This window comes from Canis lupus, chromosome 23 (assembly GCF_011100685.1).
Source record: "Canis lupus familiaris isolate Mischka breed German Shepherd chromosome 23, alternate assembly UU_Cfam_GSD_1.0, whole genome shotgun sequence".
Classification (NCBI taxonomy): Eukaryota; Metazoa; Chordata; class Mammalia; order Carnivora; family Canidae; genus Canis; species Canis lupus.
In genome coordinates this window covers 48,515,405-48,540,626 of record NC_049244.1, presented here as the reverse complement: position 1 = coordinate 48,540,626, position 25,222 = coordinate 48,515,405, and the positions used below count along the sequence as shown (strand labels likewise).

The 25,222-nt window shown below is 35.1% G+C and overlaps 1 long non-coding RNA gene and 1 pseudogene across 2 annotated transcripts in view; one reads left to right on the top strand and one right to left on the bottom strand.

Moving 5' to 3' along the window:
- The window catches only part of LOC111092000, a 94,974-nt gene that overhangs the window by 35,134 nt on the left and 34,618 nt on the right, over positions 1-25,222 (top strand). For both annotated transcript variants that reach the window (XR_005377229.1, XR_005377228.1), the window contains exon 2: positions 23,122-23,166. This is a non-coding gene — a long non-coding RNA (uncharacterized LOC111092000). The remainder of the gene's footprint in view (positions 1-23,121; positions 23,167-25,222) is intronic.
- On the bottom strand, positions 23,653-23,752 carry LOC119865507 (annotated as a pseudogene).

Sequence of the window (25,222 nt, the reverse complement as noted above, 5' to 3'; positions counted from 1 at the left end):
TTTTCCTGTGTCTCTGCCTCTCTCTCTCTCTCATGAATAAGTAAATAAATAAATCTTAAAAAAAAAAAGTCCTGATCCAAATAAATAAAATAGAAAGTATAACTTTGAAGCCAGGAAAGGAAAAAGTTAAATAAGGATGTTATCAAAACCCCAAAGAACTCCAAAGAAATAAAGTACTTAACACAATGGAGGAAAAAAGATGATAGAAATGTCATCACCACCAATATAAGCGAAGTAAGCTTACTGAAAAATATTCTCAACTCGATTAAAAAGAAATAAAATCCAGCTATTTACAAACTCGCATTTAGAAGTTGATGGCAATAGGAAGTTTTAAAATAGAAGAATGGAAAATGATCCTAACAAGGAGAAAGATAAGAGCCCATAGTATTACCATTGGAGTAAATAGAATTCAGTTAAGAGCATCATTATGCATCATTACTTGATGATATAATAATTGTGATCCCATATGCACATAACAGTGTAAACCCAGTGTATAAAGGGTCTTTATCAAACAGTTTTTATAAGAACTGATAAATTCTGCAGATAAAATAAGAGGTGATTAAGAAGTACAAACTTCCAGTTATAAAATAAATAATTCATGGAAGTGAAAGTGCACCACAGGGAATACTGCTAATAATATTGTAATAACTTTGTATAGTGACAGATGGCAACTACACATATTATGGTGAGCAATTCTTTATGTGTATAATTGTCAAGTCACTATGGTGCATACCATCACTATGTCTCAACACTGTATTGAAACTAATATATTGTAAAAAAAAGAAAAGTAAAGCTGGGGGTAATTTGTATAATATGCTTAAAAAGCTTGATCATATATAACGAGAAAGCAATGAAAATTAAGCTGTCTTCTTTTGTGCTGGCACAACAGCAACATGAAACACTATACACAAAGATTCATGGCTCCGGGCTCGTAGGAAAGACCTGCTTTGCAAGTAATAAGATTTTCCATTTTTGATAGAGCATAAGAATATTGCCTAGAGCCAAAACTTAAACCTAGGATTTATTTTTAAATTCTCAGTGCAGTAGTTTTTCCACTCTATGGTAGAAATGAGAAAGATGCACAAATATATCATGACTTTAGATACCTCTGTAAAATTCTGTGTTTCTGTAGGGAAAAGGATGAAAAGTTTCAGCTCTTTTTTTCTGAGACTTAAGTAATGAATGTAAAATACAAATGCTGTACTCTGCATAATTAAACTTCCCCTCCTTTGTCTAACTTTCCTCAAAAACTGTAATCCCTCTCTGCTTAAATATAAAGTTAAATTAAAGAAACATTGGGGAAAAAGGAATACTTACAACATTACAAAAAAAGTTGATTGTGGTCAGGGAAATTTCCTATGGAATCCTAAGTAGATCATTTAATTATTTCCTGAGGGAACTAGGAAGTTCCAGAAACTATCCTTAAGTTTTTCACAATGTCATCAGTCCTCAGCTAATGGGAATAAATCAAGTCATGCCGAAGTTCTAGCAGAGTTAAGTAAGTATAAATTTTACATGATTTTTACGGATGGGTGCAAGACTGCATGTTGATATGGTCACAAACATTTTATGACTCTACGTCTGCATCACTGTGAGCTATTGAAAAGCTATGTGAAATGAAATTACTAAACTGTAAGTTTCTATGTGAAGTGATAAACGTAGAATAAGTTTGAGGTGAAAATTATGTAAAACTTTCATGAAAGAAGAAAAGCGCTTTGAAAAATGATTTTCCAAATAGCATATGTATAATGGCTAAACTCAGGGGAATTGGCAGTTACAGATGTTTGTTTCATGTATACTAAATACATGAAAAAGTTAAAGAAAATATAGTAATGTGCATCGTTCTTCCTTTATCATTTGTGTGATGGTTTAAAGCACAGTGTTTGTGTCTGGACTTGAAGGACAGAAAAACATATTGAATATTTTTGCTGATAGATACATCAATACCCCCTCCTCCAACTGAATCACAGCGTTAAAATACTGTATTTTATGAATGGGGCGGGGCTGTGGGGGAGATCTTCTGGTAGCAAAGATATGATGTTGTGATAGTTGTCTCCAACTGAAAGAAAAATTCTTTCATCTGTATTAGAAACTATAACCCTCAAACCACACAAAGGAGTGAGAACAAGGGAAAAAATATTAAGAAACTATACAGAAATAATATTTCAGATATCTTCCCAAGTGATGTAGTATTTTAAAAATATTAACTCTATGTTCACATGATTTCAATATCTGTTGGTTCATCCTTAGTTTTAAGAATCCTTATGAATTTGTATTTGTTTTCACATTACCAGAAACCCTCATTTTACATATTATGCTATTAAATTATTCTGCCTTCTACTTAAATTTCTCTAATAAAATGGCAATTCATATATGTATTTCTCTCTTTTTTTTGAGTTTTTTTTTAAGATTTTTATTTCTTTATTCTTGAGAGAGAGAGAGTCAGTCACAGACACAGGCAGAGGGAGAAGCAGGCTCCATCCTTGGAGCCTGATGTGGGACTCGATCCCAGGTCTCCAGGATCATACCCCAGGCCGAAGGCAGGCGCTAAACCGCTGAGCCACCCCGGGATCCCCATATATGTATTTCTCAATCATTGGAATTCTCAAGGGATATATGCCAATACCTGGATGATTCTCTCAACTCTTAAAAACATAAGTATAACCAACTTGCTTTTTTACTAACACTTTGTTTTTTCCCTGGCATGTCCTAACACTGAAAATTAACTACATTTATTTTAGCATCTTTCTCTTACTTGACGGCTATTTTTCAGAAATAATATAAATTTATGTCATTTAGGGTAATATAAAGGCTATGAAATGACAAGGCATAAAATTGTGTTGCGATTGCTCACTGGCTAGGTAAACAGTTTGCCAACAGAAACCAGAGTTGCAGTGTGCAAATAAAATCTATGAGTTGGCAAAACTATAAATTCCTACATGCCCTGTACTTCTTAGTCCTTGTGGAAACTGTGAATGTTGAATCTTCAAAAATCAAAAGTGTGTGTGTGTGTGTGTGTGTGTGTGTGTGTGTGTCGTGTCTGTCTCAAGGGTTGACATTTTCTTTGTAAATGTCCACATAGTAAATATTTTAGGCTTATTCATATAAACAGAAATTTATGTACAGTGCAATCTGTATAAATACATATACTGTATATACCTACACAAATGGACATTTATCTACCAATTTCCAAGTATTTCAAAATGCTATTTTCCTGTGTCATACATAGCATATTAAATTAAACTTTGTATTCTGAGATAATTGTAGATTCATGTGCAGTGTAAAAAATAATACGGAGGGAGCCCCCTGTCTTGTACCCAGTTTTACTCAACAGTAACATCTCGCAAACTAACGTGCAATAATACCACAGCTAGAATACTGATTGATGTAACCGAGCTCCTGAATATTTCTATCTCAGAAAAAGCCTTTATTTGCGCTTTTATAGCCATACACCCTTTCTTCCCACCCACAATCCCTTCTTAATCTTTGGCAACTCTCAGTCTTTTCTCTGTTTCTAGAATGTTGTTATCTCAAGAATGTTATAATAATGGAAGCCTATGCCGTGTAAGCTTTTGGGACTGTTTTCTTTTTCAGCATAATTTTCTGAAGATTTAGGTTGTTGCATGTACCAATAGTTCATTCCTTTTCATCGCTGAGATGTATTCCCTGGTATGAATATATGACAGTTTGTTTCATCACCCACTGAGGGACATACATCTGAGTTGTCTCCATTTTAGGGCTATAAATACTAATGTATAGGTTTTGGTATGAACATAAATTTTAATTTCTCTATGATAACTAACCACGAATGCAGTTACTGGGTTATATGTTAGTTGCAAGTTTAGTTTTTTAAAGAAACTATCGAAATGTTCTCAGAGTGACTATCATTTTACATTCCTACCAGCAATGTATGAGTGATCCAGTTTCTCAGTGTGTGGTTGTATCTCATTGGCTTAATGATGTTGAACGTCTTTTATGTGCTGTATATCTTCAAGTAAAATGACTCTTCATTGCTTTTCCCATTTCTGACTGGTTGGTTTCTATTTTTACACGAGTTTGGAGAGCTATTTTATATGATGAGGACACCAATTCTTTCTTATATAGATTGTAAATATTTTCTCTCAGTTGGTAGTAGCTCCTTTTCTCACTTTTATAAGAAATTTTCAGAGGGCAATTTTTAAAAAAATTTGTGAAGTCCAATTCACCAACTTTTCCTTTCATTTTATTATCTGCTAATGATTCTTTTGGCTGTCAAGTCCAAGATACTTTGCTTAACTATTGATCTGGAAGATTTTCCTTTATTATTTTTTTTCTTAGAGGTTTATAGTTTTACCTTTTGCAGTTAACTCTGTGACCCATTTTGAGTTAATTTTTATATAAAGGTGTCAGAATTACTTTGGGTTCATTTTATTTGTTTGTTATTTGGCCCTGCATATCTCATTGTTGCAGGACCTTTGTTGAAGTAGTTCTTCCTTCACCAAATTGCCTTTGCACCATTGTCAAAAATCAGTTGGGTGTATTTATTCTATTTCTGGATTCTCTGTTCTAGTCCAGTGACCTGTGTATCTATCCTCATGTCAATACACACCATTTTGGTTACTATCGCCATATAGTAAGATTCACAAAACGAATTGGAAATTATTCCCTCCTCTTCTGTCTTCTGGAAGAGTTTGTGTAGAATTGGAGTCAGTTCTTTAAACATAAACAGTCAATAGAATTATCCAGTGAAAGCATATGGCTTTTGAGATTCTGCGAGATGTGTTTAAATTGCAAATTCAATTTCCTCAATAGCTACAGGGCTTTTCAAATTATCTACTTCATATTGAGAAGTTGTGGTAGTTTGGATTTTTCAAGGAATTGGCCCATTTTATCTAAGTCATCGAATTTATGTGTGTAAAATTGTCTGTATATCCCCTTTTCATCCTTTTGATGTCTGCAGGATCTGTTACTTTTATTTCTGATCAGAAATATTGGTTTCATTCTATTTCATTCTTGATATAAGAATTTTTTAGTTTTGTAGTTCTACAGGGAAGTTAGGTATGAATCAGAGCAAAATATATAGAAAACTAAACTAATAAAAAATAAGATAATTATAACCTCCAGAGAAAAGAAGAATTATACACAAAATAAAATATCTCATAATATACTACATGGCTCAGTTGTGAGTATTTATAGTCATAGTTTTATCAGTGAATACTGATTTCACCTAAATTATATTTAAAAGGTAAAGGAGGGCAGTGTGTTTAAAGGGATGGTATTTGGGGGCAATGAGAATTCAATGGAATTAAATCCTCATTCTTATTAGTGCAAATCAATATGTAATATCTAAAATGGAGAAAGATAACTATAAGCAGTTATAAGAAATTTTGAAGGTAAATACAAAAAACAGCTAAGAGATTTAAATGTGTTTCACTCTTAAAAAAGTTGAAATTAGCAGAGGTAGTGATAGAGTGGAATATACAACTGTGGTTTGGTTGTTATTGTTATAAGCCTGTATGATTCTAATCAAAATTAAGATTAAGTGCTTCAAAACTGTATAGATTTTAAATCACATTTTAAAAGTGTGCTCTCCTGGTAACTAATAAACCTTAAGTGGCCCTCGGTGTGTGCTGTTTGTAGTTGGAAGGATTTCTGAATTGTGAACCACTTTTCAATAGTTACAAGTTGAACAATGATATTTATTTTAAAATCCCATAATATTCTGTAAACTGGTGGAAAGTCTTTATAAACTTTTTAAAGACTTTCAACTAAAATCTTCAAGATTTCTCTGCTCCAGTTGGAGAGATGGAGAGAGAGAGAGAGAATATTATAAAAATACTTTTAATAAACTACATCAATGAAAAGTTGTCACAGAACAAACTTGTAAAGATTTGAAAGTTTTCCTTGTCCTGCCTATACAGTTCTCTTTTCTCGTGACTGAATGTCCTCATAGATGCCTTCCTGGCTTTCTGTGACATTCCTTTCTGTCAAAATCTGAAAAGAAAGGAGATGATCTGACTCAATCATACCTTACCATACACTTAAGTCTTTGCTTCTGTTAGTGAGTTAAGCTCTTGTGCTTAACTTAAAGCCAAAATCTCAGTGGCTTGACACTGAGTTTCTTTCTCAGTCCCACACCTTTATCATTTATGTTCCCAGATGCTTATAGGCCTTGAATGGCAAGTTTAAAAAACAAAATAAAACAAAACAAAAAACTTCTCATATAGGAAAGAGGATGTTTTATGGGATTTTGTGACTTGAATAACCACAGGATCCCCAAACTACAGACACATACTGAAAGGAAGACTGGGTCTCAATGTCTAGTTGGTTTTTAAATACATATACCTAATATCCAGCCACGGCTGCTGTCCCAGTTCAGAAATTTGGACATGTGTAGTCAAGGATTACCCAGAGTCTGCCTGGGACATGCCATTTCATTCCACAGGCCAATGATTTGTTGCTATTTCAGATGGATATTCTTTAAATATTTGTTTAATATTTACTAATGGGGACAGGAAAGGCCTAACTTTTATTTTTATTTTTTTAAGGGCCTAACTTTTAAACTAATGAACTGTCTACCTATTTATTTGTGTTTATACTATGCAATTTATTTTAGCTACTGAACATTATATGGTGTTTTATTTGGAATTATCTTTTATAATTTTTCTGTTACTCCTAGCTTATAGAATGTTACCGATTCTCAATAACTAAGAGAAATAATGCATATAATTACAGTCTTGTTCAAAATAAATTTGAATGTTCTTTTTGGTTGCTTTAATGGTGGGGAAAAAAATGTTCCCTACTTCTCTCTAGTCATTATTCTCTGCTTTTTCTCCTTCTTCTTCTTTTTAACAATTTATTAAGTTTATGGTGTACAGCAGTGTTGATTTGATTCATTTATATATTGCAATATCATTACCATCTAGTGTTAGCTAACACCTCCATCAGGTCACATAAGTATCATTTCTTTTTTGTGGTGAGAACAGTTAAGATCTAGTCTCTTAGCAACTTCATAATACAGTATTGTTGATTATAATCACTAGGCTGTGCATGGATCTCCAGGACTGAGTCATCTACCGGTTGCAGGTTGTATCCTTAAACATCTCCTCACTTCTCTATTGAAAGTTCCTGAACTAGTTGCCTTTATAGAAGGCACATTGAATGTTTAAAACTGAGATGATAAATTCTGCTGGCTCCTGGTCATTGCTCTGTGCACGTGTGATTTTTAGCTGGAAACTTCTGCTGACAATGACTACTCACTGTTGGCTGGTCTTCAACTGGCTGGTCTCATCACAACCAGCAGTTGTGATGTGTGCACAGCAAACTTGTGTGGATTTCAGAACCGTCAAGCAAGGTAGGGCGGTCAGTGAGGAGTGTTTTGAAACCTGTGTCCACTTGAGGGCACTGTCGACTTCGGTGGGAGTATAACCAAATTACATTGTCAGTTATATAAGGAATTCTATGAGGAAAGCCCAGTAAATTGGCACCAATGCCTGACTTACTGCAATGGCACTTTAGCACTCTTTACTGGTGTGGTCTTAGGGTAGCTTCCTAGCTCAAGTGTGCTTTTCCATCTAACTTTACCGATGCTGTGACTAGTGGTATCCCTTCCCCCTCTCTCCAAATACCATCTTCTCTAAGCTTTATTTTTCATAATCTTAAATATTTTTGCCATTTAGTATATCTTTCATGAGCATATGAAGATGATGATGACAGAGTTTCAGACTATACCTTCATGTAAAAATGGGCCTAAGTGGAATTGTCTTTCCAGCATTTATTGACACTTCTATTATTTTCAATATAGTATCACCCCTTTAGAATGAGCAAAACTCAACATATCTTAGGTTAAATTACATAACCTATAAACCCAAAGCAGTTGAAAAAGGTTACACTTATATGGCATCTTGCAGTTTATAAAGAATTATCCATTGTGGAAACAATCTGACCCTGTGAACAGTGGCAGAAAGAAAGAAAAAGAATGGAGGGCTCTGACTATGGGCACTGGGTGGCTTTCTTCTCAGTGTCTAAAATAAAATATACTTGGACAAACAAAAATGAATTTATTCTCTTATTCTCTTATCCAGTTCACATTGGAAGTTTGTGCTCTTCCTAGGGTTGGATGTACTTTGATTCTGTGGTACATGTGTGTGTGTGTGTGTGAATTAATCACCTTAACTTTAAATTAAAGATCCATCTTATTCTAGGGGTGCCTGAGTGGCTCAGATGGTCAGGCCTCTGGCTTTTGATTCCAGCTCAAGTCATGATCTCACTGAGATTGAGCCCTGTCAGGCTCCATGCTTAGCAGGAAAACTGCTGGAGATTCTCTCTCCATCTCCCCTTGCCCCTCCCCCTGTTCATGCTCCCTCTTTATCTCTCTAAAATAAATAAGTCTTAAAAAAAAAAAAAGAGCCATTTTATTCTCATTCTGTTTTGTGTCACATTTTAGTATTTCCTGTCATTAACTGAACATAAGTGGTACCAGACCCATAATTATTTCTAATTCCCAAGCTGTTCCCTTGACCACATGGAATGGGGGCAGGATGATATAGGGAGATATACGTTACAGATATACAGATATAAGTTTACAGTTCACCTCCAATCCATTTGACATATTTAAAAATATTTAAGTACATGTTATCAAATTCATAACATTTTTGTGAACATGGGATTGTTTTATATCATTTTTTATTTCTTTAGTCATTATATCTTTTTGAACACTTAAAAGACTAGCTAATTAGAAATATTTAATTTTGAAAGATTAAAGATGTTTCAGGCTCATATCATGTCACATGATATTGAAATGTTTCAATATATTTATTCCCATGGAGGAACACTGGGATAATACAACACAATTCATATTTGGACTATATTAAGATTTCACATGAATTAAGTATAATTGATTATACTTTATGACTTAGTATTCTTGGCAAGAATTGATTGCTAACCTTTTTTTACCTGAAGAAAGTTTTTTTTTTTTTTTTCTGAGTGTTAATATATTTAAAAAAACGAGAAAATGTTAAATAAAACCTGCAAAGAAGCAAAATATTTTCACCTTTCCAAAGTGTTACAAATCTAATTTATTTACTAGGTATACAAAATTAAGATAAAAATACACTAAGAACTGAATAATTAAAATACTAAATATTGCCAGAATGCAAAAAGTAAGAGTAACTCTTTCAAACATGTGCAAACATATTAAAGGGAGTTTGAATTTTTGAAAAAAATTTAGGCAAAGGAGTTTTAGTAAGATAAAGAAAGGTAAAGTGGCTTTGGGAAAAATGGTCTATTTCTGTGACTGTAACCTTAAAGTTTCTAAGTCTATTATAAAATTTATTCTCATATATGTAAATACTGCACATAACTATTCAGAAACATATTTTTACCCTCCAATACATTTCTAAGTGTTTATACTCTAATGTATGCATGTTTATATATGTGCGTATATCCTCTTTACATGCATAGATATCCGTTATCTCTTGTCATGAAAACACTGCATAACAAACAACCACAAACCTTAAAGGCATTAAACAATGCACATTTACTTATCCATGTGAGTGTGCTCAAGTGTTGGTGACTGGGCTTGCTTGTTCTCCAGCAGTCAGCCAGAGTGAGGAAGTAGTTCTGCTGATTATGGCTGGCTCACTCATATTGGGGAAGAACTCAGGCTGACTGATACAGTCGGCATTGGCTGGAATGACTGGGATGATATGGTCCTTCTTCATTTGCCTTCCAACTGCCAGCAGACTATCCAGGCCAGTGCAAGAGCAACGGCAGACAATTATTTGCTTTTTTTTCAAGTCCTGAATGTACCATCATGACTAACATCCTACTGAGAAAAGCAAAATTACATAGCTGAGTTCAAAATCAAGGAGGAAGGAAATACATTCCATCTATTTTTGAGAAAAGACATGCAAAGTCATATGGCAAAGAACGTAAATGGAGAGATAAAGAATTGGGGGCATTAAATCAGTCTACTGAAACTTTTATATTTGGATTTTTAAATAAGACTCACCTTAATAGAATTAGAAGTTTTTATAACTATAGCTCATACAATGACTATCTGTAGTGAAAAAAAAAAAAAAAAAAGCCTTGAAATTTCCCTAAGGTTAAGTAAAGATAACAGTTTTGCTTTGACAGATATTTTAATATTAAAATTTTCTTTTAATTATAAATAAGTAAATGCAATTAATGAAGGTGGAATTGAATGTGTCCTATAAGGATTTGAAGGTAAATGGCAAGAAGTCGAGGGAAAATATTGAACACGATGTGTGTGATGGCTTTCTGGAATTCTGTGACATTACTGTTCCTTTTTCACTAGTAATATATCTTGAACTTCTCTTCTTCCCTCAAGTAGACATCATAGAAACACTTAATGGCACTTAAGCTGCATCAGGCCAAAGAAAACAAATGAACAAGCTAAAACAAATGGATTTCACTTCCAAATTCAAAGCATGAGACTGGGAAAAGAATTCAAGGGTTTGGAAACTAGTCCTGGCAGTGAGCCATTTAAAAGGTTTTTGCCTGGGGCTTTTAGGCCCATGTAAGATATACCAGAGTAGGAGGGGGAAGAAAGTATAGATCAAAGCTGTATGATCTAAATCATGAAATTGCAGAGATGGAATATAATGAAGTGAAGCTGGTATCCAATTAGACATACAGGCTTAGTTTCTCAGAACAAAGGAGTTTGAGTCTCACCCCTCTAATGCTTGTTATTGTTAAATATTTGTAGGCTTCACAGGCAATGCTACAATTATCCCTCCCAGTTATTAAATCCACTCTGCATTAGTAATACTTTTGGAAACCTTGTGTGCGGAAGTTGCTTCCCCTTGGAAAAGCATACTTTTCCTCCTTAATGCCAGCTTAAGAGAGAATAAAGATAAGTAGAAAAAAAGAACTGAAAGATGAAATATGCAGAATTTACCTGGAATATGACTTCATTGTAAAGGAGGGTGTTCTGGGAAACAAGAGAAAAAATGAATTACTATTAAAAAAAAAAGGAGAAAACTCATAAATCTCCTATAAATTGTAAACATGTGGAATATCTGAAAAATACTTGACTGCTGAATATTTTGTACCCAAACCATAACCAGGATGGTTATAATTAGACAGTTTCTAATTAATTGGTCTGAATCATTTATTCTTGGGATTCTTCCTAGATCCATGCAGTTATTTTTAAAAAAGAGAGAAAGTTTAAGGGACCAATGGATAACAGAGATAACATAAATCTGAATTTGTTAGCACACACTTTTAAAATCCACAGCTCCTGTGGTTTCAAAACTACCTTCAACAACTGGTTAGGCGGTTCCATTCCACTATCAGTGGTCCTTAACATTTTTGAGATAAAGATCTCTTGAGAGACTAATCTAAACTCTTTGCTTAGAACATTCAGAGACCAGCTATTTTAGATACACTTTGTAGAAAGGAACTAATGATTTTTAGTTCTATTGAAAAATAGTATAACTGTGGAGTTTAAAGACAGAAAAGCATGTACAATGTTGCCAATTATAAATGAAATGACCAAATGGAGAATGTTTACAATGATAATAATAATAATAATAATAATGATAGATTGCTATAATGCTTTATAGTTAAAGCATTTCATGCATGTTATGTGAGTTGATCTTCAAAGTAACACTGTTAGTATTATTTTTATCATCATCATTATTATTTTAGGATTGAAACTACTGAAACCTCAGTACAGTTTCTTCAAAATAGCATTACACGGCAGAGGTGGAATGTGAATTGAGGTTCTCTCTTTTTAGGGACTATTACGCTACTCCTTTCTGTGTAGTGCACTCCATATTCCTCATCTGTAAAATGTGCTTAATAATGGGCCCTACCTCACAAAAAAAGTGCTGAGAGTGCATTGGTTTTTAAAACCAAGAAAATTCCCCAGTCAGTCTAGAATCAACAAGTATTTATCCTTGTGACTTCTATATAAATATCGGTTTAAAGCTGGCCAGTAATTGTTTAAAATCAGATGGGTTTAAAAAAAATAAAATAAATAAAATAAAATAAAATCAGATGGCTTTAATAAAAGATTCAGTTGAATTTAACCACATTAAGTACATTTTATGAAACTAGTAGTCTATTTAGTTTTTGAGCCCTAGTGAATTGGAATTTCTCTTCTCTGAAGCCCTGGATACAACCAATAGGAACGTGTGCTAAATGCCTAAGCGAGTTGTGTTCTAAAAAAAACTCCTTTATATGGTGGTGACTCACCCCAGGCTCAGTGTCTTCGAAGGATTACAAGGGGCACATCAACAAATAAACAGGCTTGATTTGGGAGGAGCCTCCTACCTGAGCCCTATAAGGCTTCTTTTCTTTCCTGGTATCTAAACAGACTGTGTGACCTCTTTAGAATTCTATCTCAAGGTATCTCACTGGTTCTTCATCTTTGATGTACACCTGTGCACTCAAGGATTTTCTACGTGCTTATACCTAATATAGAAAGAGAGCAAGGAAGTGAAAGAATCCTGTCAGGGTTGATAACTTTTGCATTTTGTCCAGAACTATAATCCTAATTGTTTTGTCTTAGTACTAGTATTAAAGGGAATGAACATTCATCACTAGTTTGGTTTGTGTGTGTGTGTGTGTGTGTGTGTGTGTGTGTGTGTGTGTTTCTTTTTTCCACTATGTTTCCATTTATTCCTTCAGTAGCTAAAATCACTCTTAAATGGTTTCTTCAAGAAGAATTCATAGGCATTTATACTCTGAGGTTTTGCATGTTTAAAGTCATTTTTTAAAAATTCTTACATGAAAGTTTGGGTAGTGGTAAAATTACTGAATTACTGAGTCGTACTCTCTATCTTCATGGTAGGCATTACTCTACTGTCTTCTAGTGTTCCTATGGAGCTTTTGGAAACTAGCCTGATGATTTACCATTTATAAATATCTTAATATTTACACTTATACATGTAAAGGGCTCTTTCATTACCTTTAAGATCGAATAATTTTATTATTCTGTAATAAAATTAGCCATTTTATACCCATTTTTTTTCCCTAGGATAAGCTGTGTTCTTTCTGTCTCTGGATTTAGTATTATTCCTTTTATTTTCTGGAAAGCTTTCTTATGTTATATTGTTAGTTGTTACATTTCATTATTTTGATTCTCACCTTTAGGGAAACCATCTATGTATATATTTGATTTCAGAGTGATCTTGTTTTTTCTTTCTTTTGTCCTGTAGCCCTGTTTGACTCGTTATTTTGGATTTTTTAAAACTATTTCCATTTCATTTTGCTATCTGTTCTCAATATTATGCTCCACGTTCTTTGCCATATTTTTTCCAATGTAATTATGCCAGAGTAGCCTCCATTTCTGTAATGGTTTTACTTTTTAGTCTGCTCCTTTCCTAAGTTCTTTTGGTTCATGTTTCACTCGTTTGTTGTATGGGTTCATGTTCTATAATCTTTTATTTGAGCAGTTGCTTTATGTAACTAACCACTTCATTTAAATTTTAAGACACTATTTTTTGTCATCTGCTCTGTGGCAAGATTAGTTTGGTGAGTGTCTCTTGCATTTGCTCTTCCTATTTCTTTTCTCCTTCATATGATATTCTATTAGATGAGAACCAATGCTAATTAGCTTTTGGCCTTGTGTTATCTTTGAGTGAGATTCTCATCCTCAACCAGTTATTTATAGGAGGTTCATTTATAGGACTGGACAGTTTATAGTGTGATTGAGTTGTTCTTTTCACTACCCAGCATAAATGAAAACAGCTGTGGGTCTGCCTACATTTATGTCACTACCTTTTGCTCTACCTCACTGACTAAATGCTTCCTAAAAATGTGGCATGTCTGTGGAATTCTTGGTTAAGCCTGACCCTGATTTTTTGTTGCCATGTTTTAGTTCATGGAAGTCCACAGTTAGCTCACACAGACTGATGTTTCAGTTGAGAGATATTTGATGTGTGATACTCAACCTTGGAAATTCTTCCAAGTTACTATGAGCTCTACAGCCAGAGGTATCCAACCTTCCCTGTTTACTTTCTCCCGTTTTGCCTTCTCTGAATTTTGGAAGTCCTTACTCATATTATTGTTGTTCTGATTCACAGACGCACCTCCTGTCGTTTATTAAAAGTCAATCCTTACAATGTGTCTTATTCTCTTTATTTTCTTTGCCTTAATATTAGGTCATAAAAATGTGATTTTTTAGAAACAATTTTACAGACATTATCCAAAAGCATTAGGAAACCTTCATAAATTTGAATTAATTTTTCAGGGTAAATAACTCTTCCATTCCTGAAAACATGATTTTTGTGATAGGAAATGTCACAAGGAATATTTATAAAATACAAGCTCCCATATGATAACCCAGATTCATTCATTCACTTAATAAAGAATTGTATCTAGAAAACTTTTGAAAGATGAATGGATGAAGAAGATGTGTTATGTATATATACAATGAAATATTACTCAGCCATTAGAAACGATGAATACCTACCATTTGCTTTGACGTGGATGGAACTGGAGGGTATTATGCTGACTGAAGTAAGTGGACAGATTATTAATTTGAAACAAGTTAAAAATCTAATGTTACCTCAACTTAAATAGTTGATAGCGGGAGAGACTTCTCAGTAATTAACTATGCTGGACTTACTTCCACGGTGCACATAAAGATTCTTAGTTACAAAGGGCTTTATTCTCATGTAAAACTTCCCACAGATTTTTCATGTTGGTAGCATGATAAATACTCAATTTCTGCAACAAGGATAACAAAATGGATTTTTCCTGAGCATTGTCAGAGATGTGTCCATGAATAAAAACCTATTAAAAGAGTATTTGAAGTAGAAGTATGTAAAGAGAAAAAATGGAAAAGTTTTTAGAGATGAACATGTTTTCAGAGGAAGGATTTGTCTGCCTCACAAGTAAATACATATAAGGGTGAGCCTGCATGAGTGTTAGACTACCTTCTAGGTTCCTGTGGTTCAGAGTTCTGGTTTGGCTCAGATTTCTGCTCTTCCTTGTGAGAAGTATGGATCTAAATAAATGCTTATTATACATTCAAAGGAGGTCATGAATCTGAAATATATTGTGTGCTGTAACATTGAAAGATATGGTAATTACACTTGAAATCATTGTTTAGTTTCATCCTCCTATAGTCAGGAACAACACTTTTACCATACCAGTCTGGTAATAACCAATCTGATATTAAAAGGGCTACAAAATATATTTGCTGAAGTTAAACTAAATGATTAGGTTTGTAAAAAAAAAAAATCAAAGACATATTTTTAGAAGAATCATAGACTGATAGGATTTTCAAAATAAATCTTTCTTTTAGTTTGTACCCAGCATTCTGTCCTCTTCATGGATATATAACACTTTTTTCATGGTTTCTTTTTTTGTTCTTCATAATTTGTATGGCCTATGAAATTTGCTCGTCTATATTTTTCCAGATTCAATATCTCACTTTTGTTTTAGAATGTTTACTATATAACTTTTCTCCAATTGTCAAAAATCTCTTCATTCTAAAAATATATATATTTTTAGGCTACACAGTGGCTCCATAATGCTTTTGATCAGAGAGGGATTGAAAGGGGCTAAAAGAATGTTTGTATTTAATAACAACAAGAAAGGTCCCAACTATTTATACGTAAAGTCTATATATTCCCAGAACACTTTATCTTTCCTGTCTTTTGAAGTTCATGTTTCCTGACCTTACTGTGATAAGATTTTATTTTCTATTTTTACTCCTTCTTTGTAATCTGCCCTACTTTACCATGTCTTGTCTGTGTGCTCCTGGGGGCCCTCTAGCCAGCCACTGCTATCACCTACAAGATGAGAGGTGAGGGTACCTGTCATTTATTTATACCCTGTAGTGTTGGTATAGAGCTAATTCAAAAAAGAGTATTTTATAGACATATACGTGCTTTTGATCACTTGATCTTAGCTTTTCTAGTGATAGAAAACCCTTAATGGGTTCATGTTTTCTTCTATTCCACCCCCACTCACAGCTTTACTATACATAAGATTGCCTCTTCTCTTTTATCCTATAATTATTTTTCTGTTGTCTACTCAACTCCTTTAGGCAATTTATCTCATCATAGCCTCATATAATCTTATTCCATAAAATCATAGGCTACCAAAATTTTATTTTAGCCATTATTTTTGGATATACTGTTGCTTCTTTTTTCTGGTATTATTAACTTTCTTTTTGTCTGCACTATCGTGGTGTTAGGGTACAAATGAGTTTACAAATCCATATTCTTCTGAGAACTCTAACCCCCTTCAGGTTCCTCACATGTACTCAAATGGATTAGCTTGAATGATCTATGCATCTTTTTTCTACTTTTCTCCTTTATTTCCACTAATGTTTGTGATAGATCCTCTTTTTTCTTAACTCCAAAGGAGCAGCTTTGCTTACCGTGCCCACTAAAGATTCTGCTGCTATTCCAGGTCCATATTATTGATTATTGAAGCTCCACATCAAGGATACTGCTGTGTGTACCAAGAGCACTCTACTGCATCCCTGATGAGGCATTCGTGCAGTTTCCTGTTGCTATAACAATTGGCCCTATCTTCCATTGCTAGAGAAACTAGACCCATTATAGGAAATGACTTGTACTTGCAGTTTGGTTTTTACCCTTTTAGGCCTTACATTCTTTTTGATTGCAATCTGGTATGGCTTAAAAACAAAACTGATTAAGAAGCATTTATACTATGCTCAGCCCTACCCTGATAATTGCCCTGACCAGTCTAGTTCCATGTCAGAATGTAAATGCACTCAAGACTGACTGATGGCTTAAACATAATCTTTCTTTTAGAAAACTAGTAATGAAGCAACATGAAGTTATAAAAAAAAAAAAACCTAGAAATTTACCATGTAGTTCTAAACACAGATGATAAAACATTTTCCTCAATTATTTTCTTTATGTGCTTCCTCTTCATTTAGAATATAGGAAGAGAGTCAAAGCACTTACCTCCTTTGAGAGTTATCTGTGTTTAACATAGAGCTATGAAAGTAGGGAATATGTTATCTATGGCAATGATAAAATTAATTATTAAGTGCAGAAGCTTATTTGAAAAACATTAGCATGGACAAAGCATTTTCACAAATTCAGTAACTTTGTCTATTAGTTTGGCATAATCATGGCTAATAGATTGACATAAATGCCTTCATATACATGAGAGAAAGTTTAACTTTTCTCCACTGATTGCAACATAGAGGAAAAAGAAAGGGATCTCAAATACCAGGGAGAAAATGCTGATCAAGTGCTCATAATACTAGAAGCTGGGGATCATACATCTAAATCCAAAGAAAGGTTATGTAAGCTTCTCTTGCCTATGTTTCTTTAGGAATTTGATAGATCATTATCTGCCTTAAGTTTCAACAGTCAGGCCTGGACAAGTCAGAATAAAGAGAAAAAATAGTTTTCAGAGATTTTTTTCTTCCTAAGCCCTCTAAAGGTCATGGGCACACTCAATACCCATGGAGACTTAGGGTTTTTTTGTTTGTTTGTTTTTGTTTAAGGTTTTATTTATTTGAGAGAGAGAGTGCAAGCATGAGCAGGGGGCATGGACAAAAGGAGAGGGAGAAGCAGACTCCCCGCTGAGCAGAGAGCCCAATGTAGGGCTTCATCCTGTGACCTGAGCCAAAGGCAAACATTTTACTGACTGAGCCACACAGGCACCCCGAGGATGCTCTTTAAGTAATGGCTTATGTCAGTAACTGTCACTGTAAAAACTCTTCCTGATGGCATTGAGGGCAATTGTAGCTATGGAAATATATAGCCTTCTAGACTTTTTAATTACGTAATTACAGAATGTTAAATTCCTATGCCTTTTGAGACTTCTGGTTAAATGTTTACTAAGGTGTGGACATTAGGATGCTAGTTCATGGGAAAATTATCAGTCATCTGCTGATGAATAAGTTTGAGAAATTCCCTGTTAAAGAAAGTTAAATAGATTTCCTTATCATGGGACTTTTCAGGGTTTTTATTAACTAGTGAACATATGAATGACAGAGAGATTTTGAGTCATTGGGACAGCTGCATCTAACAGAAACCCAATTAAATTGGTTTAACTAAAGAGAGGTATTTTATTTTTTAATGAAAAGTCCAGGAGGAGGTAGCTCAAGGCTGATTCAGTGACTTCACTAAGTCTTCATGATCTGAGCTCCTTCCGTCTTTCTGCTCAGCTAATGTTATTGGGTGATTTTCCACCTAATGTTCTCAGGCACATTTACGGGCACTGAGTGACAATTACTTTACTAGGGGTCTCTCCCAATAGGTTTTTGCTTAAATTTCATGGTCAGAACTAGGTTAAATGTTCTCGGGAAGTCTGAAGTCTGTGAAAGTGAGATTTTTAAAGCAGAAACTTTGTCTTTCTGAACCAAATCAGGATTCCACTGGTGAGGAAGTTGGGAAAAGTGATATTGGGAACCCGATAACAATCTTTGTCATGTAGCATTTTCATTGACCTAATTCCAACTCATTTTTTAAAAAATAGATTATCCTCTAGGGCATATAGGATATACTGTTTCTATTCCAACTATTTAGATTTACAATTTTATTTTTAAAAATTTTTGAAGATTTTTTGTTTGTTTGAGAGAGAAAGAGAGCGAGCATGAACAGGGGGAAGGCAGAGGAAGAGAGAGAAGCAGGCTTCCCATTGAGCAAGGAGCCCAGCATGGGGCTTGATCCCTATAACTTGAGCCAAAAATAGACACTTAACCACCTGAGCCACCCAGGCACCCCTAGATACACAATTTTAAACTGAAACTCATATATATATATATGATTTATATATGTATATATATATATATATTAAAAAATAAGTTCACATGCTTCATGCATTCATGGTTCTATTAGTTTCTTTAACAGATTTAACAGTCTTTTTTTTTTTTTAAATAAAGTTATGGAGAATTTAAAGTAAATGTCCAAGAAAATAGCCAGTAGGTTAAAGATAATTTGTCTTGAAAAGTTTGGAAGCATTTTTTTTAGCTCTTACACCGTTAGTCACTTTAGGCCTCTTTTTATTCTGTTTTACAATTCAGGGTCTAAAAAATTATCTTAGCATTTATCTTCATTTGCAGATTGAAAGGTTTAGTTATTGAGATCATCATAAAAGGAGCAATTTTAAAACTTCGAGCAGACATTTTTAATGTGGACCATTTGTCTCTGATATCAATTTTATCTGATTACTTTATTACATATGCATGCTACAAGTGACAGATAGTTTTAATATCTCCATGATTAATAGAATATTTTTCTTAGGTTCTCCTACAGAGAAGAATATCATAATGAAATATTGATAAAGTTCCAAGAACAGCAAAATTGTCATGATACTTAGGGAAGTCTTTAAAACTAAGATTGTATTTTCTCTGATGAAGCAGGTTGGGTATTTTACAGCTGAAGAATCAAATACTCTATTGATTTTGTTATTGAAAAATCATCTCATGAGATTTCTGTGTTCAAAAAGAAAAAAAGTCTTTCCAGTGACCTTGGTTTTCATGTACTTCATTCATATTTGACTAAATAAGATTAAATTTATGAGTGAGACCAAATTTGAAAATTAGTAACTTAGAAATTCATATTAAGAGTCACAGTTCACACAAATTGGGGAAGAAAAGAATAATTAAAATCTGGAGAACATTCAGTAGAAACAAGTGATGTGTACTTAGGGAAGAAAAAACTTGATAAAAAATATAAGGAGTCATTTATAAATTGGTGTAATCAGTAATGGAAAAGATCTTAGATATAGAGATCTAGAAATATAATACCTATGTATTATATGGCATTACTCACTCTCTGATCTTGCCCTGGATTCCTATATGCATTGTTTTTCCCCATTGACATTGATTTGATCACGTCACTGGCTTTGGTTAATGGAATATGAATAGACATAATATTGAATGTGCTTCTGTGGATAGCCCATGTCCCTCTTTGAGCATCTGCTTTCTGTTAGGGGAACAGCGTGACCCAGGTGGTGGCCGTCCTTTAGCTTGGGACCAAGAATGTGAAGATACATAGAGCTAAGTCAAGCCCGGCAGAGCTGCAGCCAACCTGCAGCCTTCATGTCAAGTGAGCAGGAAATAAATGCTTCCTCGTGTGAGCCACTGAGATTTGGGAAATGTTGGCTATAGCACTGTAAATCAACTAGGAAACCAGTCAGCAAGATGGGGCTGGAATACCGCAATGTGTGGATGTATGCTTAATGTCAAAAAACATTAGTTAATCCTGCTGTTTGCCTCTGGTATCTTTTCTTCATTTTTTTATATAACTTTGTCTTCATCCTCACAGGGAAAATACTGAGGGATGTGTACTTAGGAACTGAAATAACAACAGTTCTGGAATTATACATTTATATGTTAGAGAAACTATTTATTGAAATACAACTATTGCCAGGCTTTGCCTCACACGTGGGAGAAGGCAGCAACAAACAAAAATGGTGAGTCCCTCCTCTCTGGGAGCTTAAATTCTAGTCATGGAGACAGACGATAAACAAATCAACTCGTCAGTGATCAGTATGAAGGAAAACAAGGCAGGGCAAGAACAAGATGTGACTGGGGGCAGGTGTTGTTCTAGGTACGACTATCAAGGACTCACTGAGGATAGAGCGTTTACACCAGGTACCGGATGCTATAGAAAAACCTGGGCTTTGCTGTTAGGCAGACCTGAGGTTGACGTGTAGCTCCTGCACTAAATAACCGAGTCACTGACCTTACCTACGTCATCCTGTTTTTTTTCTGATCTTAGTTCCTTTGACGGTAAAATAATAATTACAACATAAATGTCATAGGCATATTGGAGGGTCAAGAGTTGAACACTTAAAGGGATCAGCACTATATTTAGCATAGGAAATTCTTAATAATTGGCAGTTAGTATTACAAGCATTAAAACCGAGGGATGGCCTAGGGCCCCTGGGGTCAGGTATTATTCTTACTGTGAAGTGGGATTGGGAGTGGCTATAGTGATGCAAGGTCCACAAGAGGGATTTATACAGGTCTTCCAAAGAATTTTTATGGGATGAGGGGGGCAGGCAATCAGTAAATTAAAGCACTTTTACTGCTTAGAGTGGTGAACAGAACAAGGCAGTCAAGGCAGTGGGCAAGTGAGTCATACAGCTGCAGGTTATGTAACCCCTGAGGGAGCTCAGGAACCACCAGTAAGAGGAAGGAAGCATAACTGGAGTCTAGCTGAATAAGCAAGTGTCTGCTTCCACTGGCTTTTGCTGCCTTCATTGGCTCACTCTGTGGCTCCATTGACAAACGTCCTCCTCTAGCAGAGGGCATCATTGTTCTAATTTCTCTAACTCTTCTTTTTTATTTACTTGTTTAAATTCAATTTACCCACGGATAGCACCCAGGGCTCAGCTAATCACGTGCCTTCCTTAATGCCCATCACTCAGTTACCCCAACCTCCACCCACCTCCCCTTCTGCACTCTTCTAAAGACACAGAGTGATAGACTGAAAATGGCAACTAGTTGGAATCAAAAGACTGAAGTTGGCAAATGTTTTCTAGGGGCACCTGGGTGGCTCAAGTCGGTTAAGCATCCAACTCTTGGTTTCGGCTCAGGTCATGATCTCATAGGTCCTGGAATCCAGCCCTGTGTTGAGCTCCACACTCAGGGGGGAGTATGCTTGAAGGTTCTCTCCCTCTGCCCTTTCTCTCACTCAAGAGTTTTCTCTCTCTCTCTCTCAAATTAATAAATCTTAAAAAACAAAAAGAAAATATTTTCTAAAAAGGTACTCAGTTAATACCCATAAACATCATTGCCTCTGTGTGAATTAAACCCAAATAACAACTCTCCCTGTTAATCTGTCTTCTAGACATCTCTTATACTTCCAGCTACTTGATGGATATTCACATTTGCGAAAAACATTTCATTTGTTTTAAATTGAATTAATTTATCTTCCAAAACGTGATCCTTATTCTGAGCCTTCTCAGAAAAATCTAGAATTACTTTTAATCAGTGTCTTTCCCTTTCTTCCATGGCCAGTATCCTCATCTTACTCTACCTGCAGTATGCCATGTTATGGGAGCCCCTCCTTAGCCTCTGATATCATGGGGCTATGGCATTACTCATCTCTCTTGGGAAGAATATGGTATTAATAAATTGTGACTAATAACCAAGTTGCAAAAAGACCCCTGTGCCCTTTTCCCATTCATTTCCCACAAGATAAATTATACATACTGTAACAAGGAGAGAAGATAAATTACACATATTGCAAATTCCTGTGAGAAATCCCTCTTTGTCTAGCCAATTATGTATATTTGCTACTTGAAGTTTATTTTAGAGAATAGAAGAAAATCTTGTCTTTTGGCACCCAAGTGAGGTTAAGGATGTTGTGATTTGGTGTCAGCATTCAACATGCCTCAAATGAATTAAGAATTATAATTGGATGTCACTTGGGGTCTTGGTTTCTGCCCCAGGGAAGGTAATAAAACAAGTTGGAACGTATTACCACATTCAAGTCATTGCTAGGTAATTGCTTGCAAGCCTGTCTGTGGGCTGTAAGCAAAGCTGTTTTATGTGTTTGCCCAAAGACCAAATAAGCGAGGTGAGGTTAAGTGTCCAGGGACTTTGAAGAAATGTCACCTTTGCCAGAGGACTGTAAAGACTGCATGTACTATCTGCTTATTGCTTAGGATTTTCTTGACTTGATAATAAAGGAGTAGAAAAAAACCTTTTTAAATGATCTCTTGTCTTAATGTCCTAAAACTTTTGTCCCACTGTAATGGAACTAAAACAAGCAATGGTCAGACAAATGCCAGCCTCTAATTTTTGAAAGTCTGAGACGTTAAAAGAATCATCACCTATTAGTTAAATGCCTATGTGGCCATGGAGAAGCACTCTATGTAGAAGCAGAGTCACAAAGGCGCTATTCTCAGTCCTGAACTGCCTACCCAGACAGCTGAATCTCTCTTTTTTTTTTAATAAGATTTTTTTTATTTATTCATGGGAGACTGAGAGAGAGAGAGAGGCAGAGACACAGGTGGAGGGAGAAGCAGGCTCCATGCAGGGAGCCCGATGTGGGACTTGATCCCGGATCTCCAGGATCATGCCCTGGGCTGAAGGCGGCTCTAAACCACTGAGCCACCCCGGCTGCCCCCAGACAGCTGAATCTTAACACACAGAATTTGAAAATTTTTGATAGAGTTATGTATTACTAATTGGCATTCCTTTTTTCTATCTTCCAGATATGATAGATGCTGAAAGAGATATTAAAATCTCCCCTCCCAAAGGTATTTCATGATATTCTCTTGATAGATATTACTAATAGTATATTTTATAGGAGTGTAGTTGCCACGTTATTGGATGCATAGGCCTATGTTTGCTGTATTTCTTTCATGATTATGCTTTGTATTCTAACATATTGTCTCTCTGTCCTATTTTCTTATCCTTATATTTCACCTGGACTGGTATTTGCCATTTCTGATTTTTTTATTCGAATTTCTTAACATCTTTTTGATCATCCCTGTATTTTCTAACTCTATCACAGGGCTCAATCATATCATTAAGTATGGTTGTTGTATATAACAGATAACCTTTTTTTTCTAAAACCAAATTTGACATCTTGTCTTTCTGTAAGAGACTTGAATTAATTTGTGTTTAGTGTATAAAGTAATATACTTGATGTTACTCCTTTATTCTTTCTTAGTAACGCTCTTTATTTAGTTTGTTTTTCCTTTATACTTTTCCTTCCACTAATGTGAGGGTTTTTTTTTTTTTTAATTATGCAATACTTCACAAAGTGTGCACCACCCTTGTGAAGGGGTCATGCTAATCTTTGCATTATTCCAGTTTTGATAAATAAGCTGCAAGAGGCTGCATGGATCAAGTGTGTTAGTTCCCAAAACTAAATTCTTGACCTCTCTTTCCAGAGCTTCTGGAAAGATCACTCTTTCCTGATCTTCTCCTCAAGCCAGATCTTGGGAATCAACTGTCATTCCTGCTTTTTCCTCATATTCACTTCCACTCTTTCAATAGGTCCTGTTCTCTGTGTTTGAAATTCCCATCCATTCCTCTGCACTAACATGGCTACCACCCCAGTCCAAGCAGCTCTCACTTTTCCCCCTAGATAGCTGCAGTAATTTCTACTGATTTCCCTATTCCCAATAAAGAAGAATATGTAACATTTGCAAAGTTCTTGTGAGAAATTCCTTTTCAGATTTGTCTTATTTCCCACCAATACATTTTCCATACAACCTTTTAAAAAATATAAAACCTGATCATATTGCCTACCTTGTTCAAAGTTCTTCAATACCTTCCTTGTGGGAAGAAATGTCAAATGCTATGTGGGACAAAATTTCAAATCCTTAGAATGACTTGGTATGGATTTACATGATCTGACCCGCAGCCTTTTTCTTTAACCTCATGTCATATATACATATTCTTTTTGCTCAAAATGCTCCAGACACACTAGCCTTCCCTCTGCTTCTTCTTCTTCTTCTTCTTCTTCTTCTTCTTCTTCTTCTTCTTCTTCTTCTTCTTTTAAGATTAATTTATTTGAGAGAGAGAGAGAGAGAAAGCATGGTGGGAGGAGACAGGGAGAGGAAGAGGGAGAGAGAATCTTAAGCAGATTACACGCTGAGTGTGGAGCCAGATACAGGGCTCGATCCCATGACCCTGAAATCACTACCCTGAGATCATGATGGGAACAAAACCAAGAGTTGGACATTTCACCAATTGGGCCATCCAGATGCCCTTCCCTTTGCTTCCTAAAGGCACAGATCCCATTTATACTTCTGGAACCTCTAGTGCCCTGTTCCATCTGCCAGGAATAATCTCTCCTCCTGCCATTTGCATCACTTTATACTTCCTGTTGGTCAAATCTCTTTATAAACATTCCGACCTGAAAGGATTTTAACTTGTTATTCAGTCAACAGTAGGGTCTTGTTCTCCATCATGCTTACTTATTACAATTTATAATTCAGTCTGTCTCTGGGTGCTTACTTATACATTATCTTTTGTCTGTTGTTTTTCTCATGAATCTATATATGCCGTGGTAACAGAGACCCCTCTGTCTGGTTCAGTGATGTACCCAGAATCCAGTATCCCAGTACTCAACAGAGTTTCAAGCACATCATCAGATAGTGTCCAGTAAATATTTGTTGAATGAACAGATGATTGAATACATCTACAGTCAGTAAAATCCCAGTTATACCATAAGAATACAATTAGGCCCCACAATTAACGAGATATGCAATATAAGAATTCTGATTAATTTGTGTTTAACTCAAGCAAATGCAGTTAGGAATTCCTTTCTTAGAGCCACAAACATATTTCTTTGGCATCAGT